The following is a 10,582-nucleotide window of genomic DNA, read 5'->3' as shown; positions in this document are numbered from 1 at the left end:
CTGCACTGGTTGCTTGGTCTTTTGCTCTATATGCACATGTAAGTATGGAAGTGTGTGTGTGTGTGTGTGTGTGTGTGTGTGTGTATGTGAATGTATGCATGTGTGTTTGTGAATATGTAATTGTAAGCCCAACTAGTTTGAATGGAAACGTATGAATGTGCATGCATGACTCTGTATATGAATTTATGTCAGTTTATGCATATTTACTTACGTAAAAGTTTTTCTTTCTGTCAGCATTATTCTCTTCTCTTGGTTCAGTAGAAGTTTTTTGCTCCAAACTTCCCCCTAGCCCTTCTGGACAAAAGGGAAAAGGCTCTAGCAATTAATTCTTTACTTTATCTCCTGCTGCTTTAGAATGAGGTGCTAAGTGCCAGAGACAGCAGTTTCTGGCCTCAGAGGAACACAGAAGGCAGGTCAGCTACAGTCGCATAGCAGCTTAGACTTAGATAAGTGAACTTTTTATTATTATACAGCAACCCACTACTGAAAGCCCTTCCCACTTCACTGCTTCAAGAAGAACTGACAAGAAAGAAGACACCCGCTTGGGGCTGCCCTGTTCTGTTTTGTTTAATTTTCTCTAGACAGGCTCTCTCTGTGAAGCCCTGACTGTCTTGGAACTCACTTAGTAGACCAGGCTAGCCTGGAACTCAGAGATCCATCTGCCTCTGCTCTCTGAGTGCCAGGATAAGGTGCATGCATCACCATACTCAGCTCTTTTTGAGTCTTTTAAGTTTGTCAAATGTTAATTATTTTAACATTGATGTCATTCTGGGCTGTGTAGTAGTGATAAAAACAGTTATGTTGTAAACAGAATGAACCATAATTCAGTGAGGTGTATTAGATAATTTTGACTGCCAACTTGATTGCCTGTGTGTGTTGGTGTCCCCAGAGGCCAAAAGGCGGTGTCAGATTCTCCTGGAGCTAGAATTACAGGCAATTGTGAGCCATCCAACGTGGATACTGGCAACCAAACTTCAGTCCTCTGCATAAGCTGTAAGTGATCTTAACCACTGAACCATTTTTTCCAGTCCCAAACACTTTCCCTTTAACTTGCTTCTTATTAGGTGTTTAGTTGTACAAACAAGAAAAACAATTAGTACAGAAGGAGGTTTCTAATTTTGTCTTGAACTAGTAAAATGATGACATCGGTGGACCATGATAGAATCACATAATGTGAACCTAGCAACCCCAGTTAACAATAACAAGACCGCAAAGAGATACTTTAATAATTACTGCTGAAGGGGAAGGAGAAGGTTATTTTTAATGGGTACAAAGTTGCTATTTGGCTGACATAAAGATTCTAGAAATAGATCCTAGTTACAGTTGCATAAGTAACTCACAAGGATGGTACAAAAAAGAAACGAAATGACAAAAATATAGAACACAGAAAACAAAACAAAAAATGTCATATTTAAGCTGAATGCATTAAGAATTACATTAAATATAAATGTTCATTATAAATAGTGCAATTCGAAAATTAAACTGGCAAAATGAATTTAAAATTGCAACCCACCTACATGAGGGACTACATGCTTATTGTATACATGGTAAGGGCATATTAAATGTAAAAGCATGTAAAAGGCTGTCATGCAAACATTGGTTGATACAACATGAAGAAACTTCAGAGCCAAGAAAAATACTAGAGACATAGGTGGGCTCTTAATTAGGAAAAGATCAAGCAACTGAGAAGCACAGGAATTTAAACAGTTAAGTGCTGGAGAGATGGCTCAGTGGTTAAGAGCACTGACTGATCTTCCAGAGGTCCTGAGTTCAATTCCCAGCAACCACATGGTGGCTCACAACCATCTGTAACAGGGTTGGATGCCCTCTTCTGGTGTGTCTGGAGACAACTACAATGTACTTATATATAACAAATAAACCTTAAAAAATAATAAAACAGACAAGTACTAGATGTAAGCATAAAATGAAAACACTACACACTACTAGAACTAAGAAGAAAGATCAATTACATTTAGAATTTTCAATCGGTCAGTAATTTATAGAACAACTAGATAGAAACTCATAGAGGTCAAAATCATGGGCAAGGAGATGGTAGGAAACATGCCTGTCACCTAAGCACACAATCCAAGTTTGCATCCTCAGGACCCAGGTAAAAAGCAAGGGGTGACAATACGTTACTCTGACTCCAGCCCTGAGGGAAGGGATGGAGCAGGGCACCCTGGAAAACCACTGAGCTTCAGGTTCATTGAAAGATCATGTCTCAAAAAAAAAAAAAAAAAAAAAAAAGAGCAATCGGTGAAGTACTGGAAAGATAACTCAGTGCTTAAGAGCATATGTTGCCACATATAAGAACCTAGGTTCAATTCCCAGCACCCACATCTTAACTCATAACCATCCATTAGTCCAGTTCCAGAGGATCTAATGCCTTCTTCTGACTTCTGGCATGCATGCAGCACACAGACATACATTCAGGCCAAACACTTTTACATATAAAATAGAAATAAATAAATCGAAAATAAATAATCAAATGTGGAGAGCAATTGAGGAAGGACACTCAACACTGGCTTCTATGCCTCTACACACATGTCGACAAAACACGTGTGCACCCCACATGTGCACCCCACATGTGCATGCATTTATAATAACGATCTCCAAAATGCATGAAAGCGGGGCTGCAAAGATGGCTCAGTGGGCCTGTCTCTGAGCTTGATGTTCAGTCCCTCAACCCACAGGTAAAAGGGAAATTTACCCAAAAGGCAAATGGGGTTCCTCAAGTTGTTCTACAACCTCCACATGTATACATTCCTCAAATTAATGCACAAAAATATGCCAATATTTTAAACCAGTTTTCAGTTTAATTTTATTTTAAATTGAGTGTGTGTGTGTGTGTGTGTGTGTGTGTGTGTGTGTGTGTGTGTAGGTTTGTGTACCTGAGTGTAGGTGTCCCCAAAAGCCAGACGAGGGCATCAGATTCCCTGGAGTTGTAGTTACAAGTGTTTGTGAGTCCCCTGATATGGGTAATGGAAACTGAACTCAGGTCCTCTGTAAAAGAAGTATGTATTCTAAACTTCAGAAACATCACTCTAGTCCTCAAACTGTTTTTTAAAATGGGCTAAGGAGTACACAGAAGGAAGAGAAGAACGACCACTCTTTATGTCCCTTACTGTTGCATCAAAAGCCTCTTACTTGTGTTTTCAGTGTTGTCTGGTTTAATTGTTCCAGGGATTGAGTGTATGCTACAGTTTCTTCACCTCCTCTCCCCTTCCCCATTTTCCTATCAGATAGTCAATGGCATATTTGATGCAAGAGTATTTAAGTACAACGATTTGATTGTTGTTCTCCAGCTCAAGGCTGACCTTCCCAAGGGCAATGCGTAGTTACTTATTTGTCGCAGGGATAAAACACCACAGCCGTAGGCGACTTCAGGAAAAGAGAGTTTCATTTGGCTTATGGTTCCAGAGGGATAAGAGTTCACCGTCCCGTCGGGGTAGGAGGCATAGCAGCAAGCAGCAGGAATGGCAGCAGGAACAGGAAGCAGACAGAATGCATCTTTCACAGCAAGCAAGAAGCAGAGAGAAATGAAAGACAGGTGCCTGCCCCAATGACATACTTCCTCCGACGAGGCTGCACCGCCTCCCCGAACTGGGTCATTTCCCCAGCCTGATGGCGTAGATTGTTTGTCGCATTAAGTCATTCCAAAGTTATCACACAAGCTGACGCCTTAACGAACACCCTCTCATTTTCTGTGGCTTAGGAATCTGGGAGCACTTGGATGGGTATAATTATCAGTGCTCACTGGGCTGTGCATCAGCTGGGGTAGAGTCTGTTGGTGAGGTCACTCACATGGTTAAGCTTACCCTCAGTTCCTTCAGAGGCCACCCTTTCTTCTGCACCACAGAAAAGGTCTTCTCTGTAGGGCACTTGAGATTGGCAGCCGGCTTCCCTGGGGATGAGCAAACAGGAAGGGGTGAGCAAGACAGACAAACCGGCTGTTTTTACCACCTCATCTCAGAAGTGACTCACCCGCTGGAATGTCAGTTGTTGGAAGCCAGTGCTAGGTCCAGACCACACTGCAGGTGAGAGACTAGCACAAGGGCAAGAATGAGGTCACTGCGCACCTTCCTGGACGAAGTCTGCCTTCTGACCCCAAGGCTTCACATTGCAGTCACCTGCAGAGCATACAAGCCTTCCAAAGTCTCCCAAAGTCTTACTGGATCGTACGCGAGTAACTGAACCCTATTCATAGTTGGAACTGTGTTCATTTTTTATTTTCACTGATTTGAACAAGAAGAAAAGGGTAAAATGGTCTTCACTATGAAAGAAAGCAATAGGAGTTCACACCAATAAAGCCGGTTATATGAGTACGTCTCTAGAAATAAAAAGATAATCAAGGATCCTTCCGGCTTTTATTTTGAATAGCCTGATACTTTTTGGAGAATTCAATAACCAGACTTTACATATTCTCCTTCAGTTTCATTTCCATATTTGATTTGGATGTCAAGTACCAGGAGATGGAAAAAAAAAAAAAAACTTATGCAACTTAAATGTCAATCAGCTAACCCGCGTCATTCTGCTTACAGCTCGGGTGGTGGCACCAAGTAATGTGGGTCATTTGTATTTCCTGACACAACTCAACTCCTGACCGCACTCATCCAATGAGACACCATCAACAAAAACACATTGTTGCGTGGCAGGAGAAGTCTCCTCCAACCACCTACAGAGCATTGGTCTAATTGCTGTGTACAGTGAAAGAAAGGTGGCAGGAACTGCCACAGCTTGAGTCCTCTTGCTCTCTAAGCCGCCTCATTGTGACTCACATTTTCTTAGACACAACAAATACCATATGGTCAATGCCTGCGCCACTGAGCTGGGCCAAGAGTCTCCAACATCCATTTCTCTTTACTTAAAGACTTATCTGATTTTTACACATGCATATATGAGTTTGTGGTGTGTGTGCACACGCATGTGTACATGCATGCTTCTGCATGCCCATGGATGCAGGTGTCCAGAGAAGCCAGAAGAGGGCGCTGGATACACTGGAGCTGGAGCTACAGATGGTTGTGAGCAGCCTGCTATGGGAGCTTTGGAAGGAAACCCTGGTCCCCTGGGACAGCTGTGCATGCTCTTCACAGATTGTTAAGACATCTCTACAGACCCTTCAACAGCTGTTTCCTTGAGAAGTTAGAGCACCTTGGCACAAACCAGAGGAACTGAACCTAAATCAACAGGTCCCACAGCATCCATTGGGCATCGGCTTCAGGACACACGAGGATACCAATGCGTGTGATGCTCGGGCCCTTTATACAAAATGCATTAGTATTTGCATATGACCTCACAATTTTACCCCATACTTTATATCATCTCTCAAGATTGCTAATGCAACGTTAATAGTATGTAACTGGACTGTACTGTTTAGGGGAAAATGTCTGTACCTATTCAGTACCGATGTTTTCTTCAAACATTTCCCATATTGAATTCCTGAATAGAACCCACATTTATAGAGGACTGACTATATTTTGATCATATGGTTATCAAAAATCTATCTTTCCTGTTCCCATCTTATTTATTAGAGATAAAGATTCATTCTTACTTTTTGGGAAAGCTAAGAAAAGAAAATCCTTCAATGGGCCTAATAGGCATTTTTGAGATAAGTGCTATTTAAAAAAAATACTGTGTGTGTATGTATGCGTGTGATGAGTTGTACATGCATGTGAATAGGCAGGTGTGTACACTCTTGTGTATTCATGTGTGAGCCAACAGGACCTTGGGTAGCTCCCTTTATCAATCTCTGCCTTATTGCCTTGAGACAGAGTCTCGATGAACTGGAAACTTTCCGTTTTAAGATGGGCTGGTTGGTCAGTGAGCTCCTGGGATGCTGCCTTTGCCCCTCAGATCTGGGCTTACAAGTGCACATGCTTCACTTCTTGTGTGGGTTCTGGGGACTTGAGCCCAGGTCCTCATGTTACAATGGCCAGTGCTCTTACCCACTGAGTGGTTTTTTGTTTTGTTTTCACAAGACACTATGAAGGGAACAAGTCACAAATAGTCAAAAGGCATATTATAAACAATAAGTAGATATCTTCCAAAATCCGCCTTTTAGGGGTCAGCGTTCACTGCCTACTCATTACAGTCAATGGCCTTCCTGTCTCTCCCTTCACTGACCCATTGTTCTGGAAAAGGCATCTCAGCTTTCGGTTCTAATTTAAATCCGCCCCATCATACTCTTTGCTCACAGTCTTTATCTTGCTCTGTTTCCCACCCCTTTGAAACCCTCTTGAATCCGGCTTGGTCCTCAAAGATGCCCCATTTCACAAGAACCCACTGATTGATGAATTGCTCTTGTATATGGTTGCTAATTATTCTCTTAAAAAGATTTCTTCTTATTGTGTGTGTCTCTCTCTCTCTCTGTGTGTGTGTGTGTGTGTGTGTGAGCTGCATGTCTGTACATGCATTGTGTGTGCAAGTGACCACAGAGATGAACAAGGGCGTCTGATACCCTGGAACTGGAGTTACAGACTGCTGTGAGCTGCCATGTGAATTCTGGGAATGGGACCTGGGTACTTTGCAAGAGCAGCCTAACCTCTGCTCCTAACCCTGAGCCGTCTCCCCAGCCTGTTTGGATTCTTAACCTACTCACCAGTTTACCAGTTTAGTTATAACCTTTCTGTGTCTAACACCTCAGTTCAGACTGATCCAGCGATCAGAGGGTTCATGTGAAATGGGGCATCTTCGAGAACCAAGGATTCAAGGGGGTTTCCAAGGGGTGGGAAACAGAGCAAGATCAAGAAGACTGTGAGCAAAGAGCACCTTTGGAGGTGAGGCAGTGGGGGTCAGTACTGGGAATGTCACTACGTGGTGGTAAGAGGTGTTGCACATCCTAGAAATTTACAGGTGTGGGAGCAGGGGAATGACCTTAAATAGAGGTTTCTGCCTGCCTTAAAGCAAAATTAAAATTCCAGAATACAATCAAGAAGTATTTGGTTCACGTGCAACTTAACACTCACCTACAATTGATGTTTCACAGCATCTTGCTAGAAACGGTATGTGTCTCAAGTATTATATAATGTGACACGCGTGTGTATGTTTTCAATGACATATGGATTTGTTTCATTTTTGTTTCCAATATCTTATACCTTTTTAAAATGTCCTGAATTTTTACTTAAGCAAAGTCGTTTGGTGAGCAGTTTTCTTGTTACCTACCTTTTCTAGTACCATTTATTTATTTTAGATATATGTATGTGTGCCTGTCCGTGTAGGGCAGGCACATGTGAGCACAGTTGCCTAGGGAAGCCAGAAAAGCCTATCACATCACCTAGAGTTACAGTTACACGTAGTTTTGAGACACAGAATGGGTGCTGGCAACTAAATTCAGGAACTCTGTAAGAGTGGTAAGTGCTCTCAACTGCTGAACCATCTCTAGCCCACACTGACACCTGTTTTATATGAATGTCCTGAAGCCCAGAAGTAAACTGTCTACACATTTCCTGATACAGCCCTTTTCTGTAGTCATTTCTTCAAATAAAATATACAGCTTTCAGCTGGGTGTGGTGATGCATGCCTTTAATCCCAACACTCGGGAAGCAGAGGCAGGCAGATTGCAGATCTGGAGTTCACAGATAGATCTGTGAGTTCGAGGACAGCCTGCTCTACTAAGTGAGTCCAGGTCAGCCAGGGCTACACAGAGAAACCCTGTCTCAAAAAAAAAAAAAAAAAAAAAAAAAAAAAACAAAACAAAAAAAAAAACCAAACAAACAAAAAAACCAAAAACAAAAACAAAAAACCCTAAGAAACAGTAAACAAAACAAGCAAACAAAAACACTAATAAAAAGCAAAACAAAATCCAAACCACTATAATCAACCAGAACCCATAGATTTTTTTCCACCAAATAGAAGATTACATCGAACTACTTAGAAAATTTCAACTTAAATTTACTATCCCATTGCTATTTATGGTAGAAGCCAGTCTGGCTATTTTCATTTGCTGAGTATCTTAGGGTTACTTTAATGTGAAGAAACACCATGACCAAGGAATAACATTTATTTGAAAAACATTTATTTGAAAAAAAATGTATTTAAGGGTTTTCTTACACTTTAAAAAGGTTAGTTCTTGATTGTCAAAGTAGGGACCGTGGTGAGAGGCAGGCAGGCACCGTGCTGTAGCCGAGAGCATACATTCTGATTTGCAGGTTGCAGGCAGAGAGGGAAGGCCAACTGGGTCTGGTGTGGGCTTTTGAAATTTTAAAGTCCACCCCTTGGTAAGACACAGGCTCCAGCAAGACCACTCCTCCCAATCCTTCCTGAATAATTCCACTAACTGGGAAGCAAGCATTCAAACAGAGTCCATGAGCATCATTTTCATCCAAAGCACCATATAGACCTATGGTATTAATATTTATCTCTTTCACTAGTTTTTCCCTGGCATATCACTGGGGTGTGTGTGTGTGTGTGTGTGTGTGTGTGTATGTGTGTGTGTCTGTGTGTATTTAACTTCACAACATCACTTTAGCAATATTACCTTAGCTGCAGCTTACTCAATTAATTTTTTTGTCAAAGATGATTTTTTTAAAGTCTTTATTTCTTTATTTCATGTATGTGAGCACACTCTGTCTTCAGACACACCAGAAGAGGTTATTGTATCCCCATTACAGATGGTTGTGAGCCACCATGGGGTTGCTGGGAATTGAACTCAGGACCTCTGGTAGAGCAGTCAGTGCTCTTAATCACTGAGCCATCTCTCCAGCCCCAGAGATGATTTTTTAAATGAATGCATCTTTGCTTTGATTTTTATTATTTCCTTCCTGCTTTAAGTTTGATCTTTTTCTAGTGCTTTGAGAAAGACTTTGATGTCCCTGGCTCTAGAGCTTTGCTCTGCTCTAACCCAAGTGTTTGTGTTATTAAATTATCCCAAGGTGCTGCTGGGAACATGCCCCAGACATTGTAATGACTGTGCTTTCATTTTCCTCAGTTCAAAAATACTTTGCAACCTCCACTTTGATTTCTTCTTGACTCATTTTGTTCCTGAGTCTCTGGCATCTTTCCAGCAAATTTTCATCAAGCATTGGTACAAGATATACTTTATAAAATATGAGTTCATTTTACTTTGTTGACACTTGTTTTATGGACCAGAATATATTATATTTTGATAACTGTTACCATGGACACATAAAAAGAATGCATAGTCTGGTACTGTTGGATGGAAACACTTATTAATGCCAATATATGAGGTTGATTGACCGGAGTTTCAGCTGTGGAATTTCTGACTACAATTGTAGCTCCCAGAGTGGGTACATATACTCCTGAAGGTATACAAAAATGTTTATTAGACATATACCAAAAATAATTTACTAAAATGACATATGTATATAAATGTCCTTAAGACAAATAAGGAACTAAGTTTAGTAATGTTTACAGACTGATAATGTCATAAACATTTTTTTGTTATTTATTTTATACATTGTAACATTTGGGTTGGTGTCCAAAATGGCTGGTACTGGAAGTGTTTAACTTTGGAATATACAGGTTAGATGTGCATCTATGGAACAAAATACCTGAGGATAATTTGTTGAAAGGGAAGAGAAGTTTTTGGCTCATAGCTTCTAAGATTTCAGTCTACGGATAGGTACTTGACCCCAGGCCTCATTGTCCTTGAGAAAGTGTGTAGTGAGAGAGAAAGACAGGAAGTAGTCACAGTCTTAATAATCTCTTCAAGGACACGTTTCCAAGCCTTGGAGGTAATTCTAGATCCAAACTGTAGCCGATTTTCAAATTTTGGAATATTTACATGTTCATTTATCTTGGAGATGAAACTCAAATCTGAACACAAGGTTCATTTATGTCTCAAACATACCTTCTAGACATGGGTAATTTTATATATTCTTAATGGTCTCATGTTTGAAGCAAAGTTTGGATGTTGCACCTTTAGGAGCTGAGTTCCCTGCCAGGGCAGGGAAGGTATGCTGCAGAAACTGTTCTGTGCAACTGTCTTAAACATAGTCCATCACATGGGGATGTGGAATCTTCCGGTTTCACGTTCGTGCCTGAAACATTCTGGCTTTGAACTATCGGGCAGGTATTTTCCGAACAGTGATGCTCAACCTCTCCAACAATGCCTTACACAGGACTCATGAACATGGCTGAATTTATTTTTGTAAGGGCATAGCTGGGCATGGTGGTACTTTGGAAACCGTAGGAAGAAGGATCAGGAGTCCGAGGTCGCCCTCAGCCACACAGTGTGAGGTACTTGAAACCCTTTCTCCAAAATTAAAGAAGGGCCGGAAGTGGCGGATCTTACACACTACTTGGTCTTGAGGTGGGGTGACACCATGCCATCTCCAGTCTTTCTCTGGAGATCCCCTGAAATAATTTCCATGTCTTGGGAAAACTTTAACTGGGAATCATTAAGTTGTAAATGTGGCCACCTGATAATAATTGCCAATTTTCTTTCGAATAGGTGATGGTGTATTCTTCTGAAGAGCTTTTATTTTGGTTATCTTCTTAGCTGACGTTTTTTGAACAGTTCCTCCTCCCTACCATGCTTTTTTTTTTTTTTTTTTTAACCTTGTGCTTACAGATCCAAGCATCCCAAATCCCTGCCGGTGAGGCTCTGACAAGCCTGATACTC

The sequence above is a fragment of the Micromys minutus genome (genome assembly GCF_963924665.1).
Source record: "Micromys minutus genome assembly, chromosome: 18".
NCBI classification, from domain to species: domain Eukaryota; kingdom Metazoa; phylum Chordata; class Mammalia; order Rodentia; family Muridae; genus Micromys; species Micromys minutus.
The sequence above is the reverse complement of the archived record's forward strand: the minus strand, read 5'-3'. Positions refer to the sequence as shown.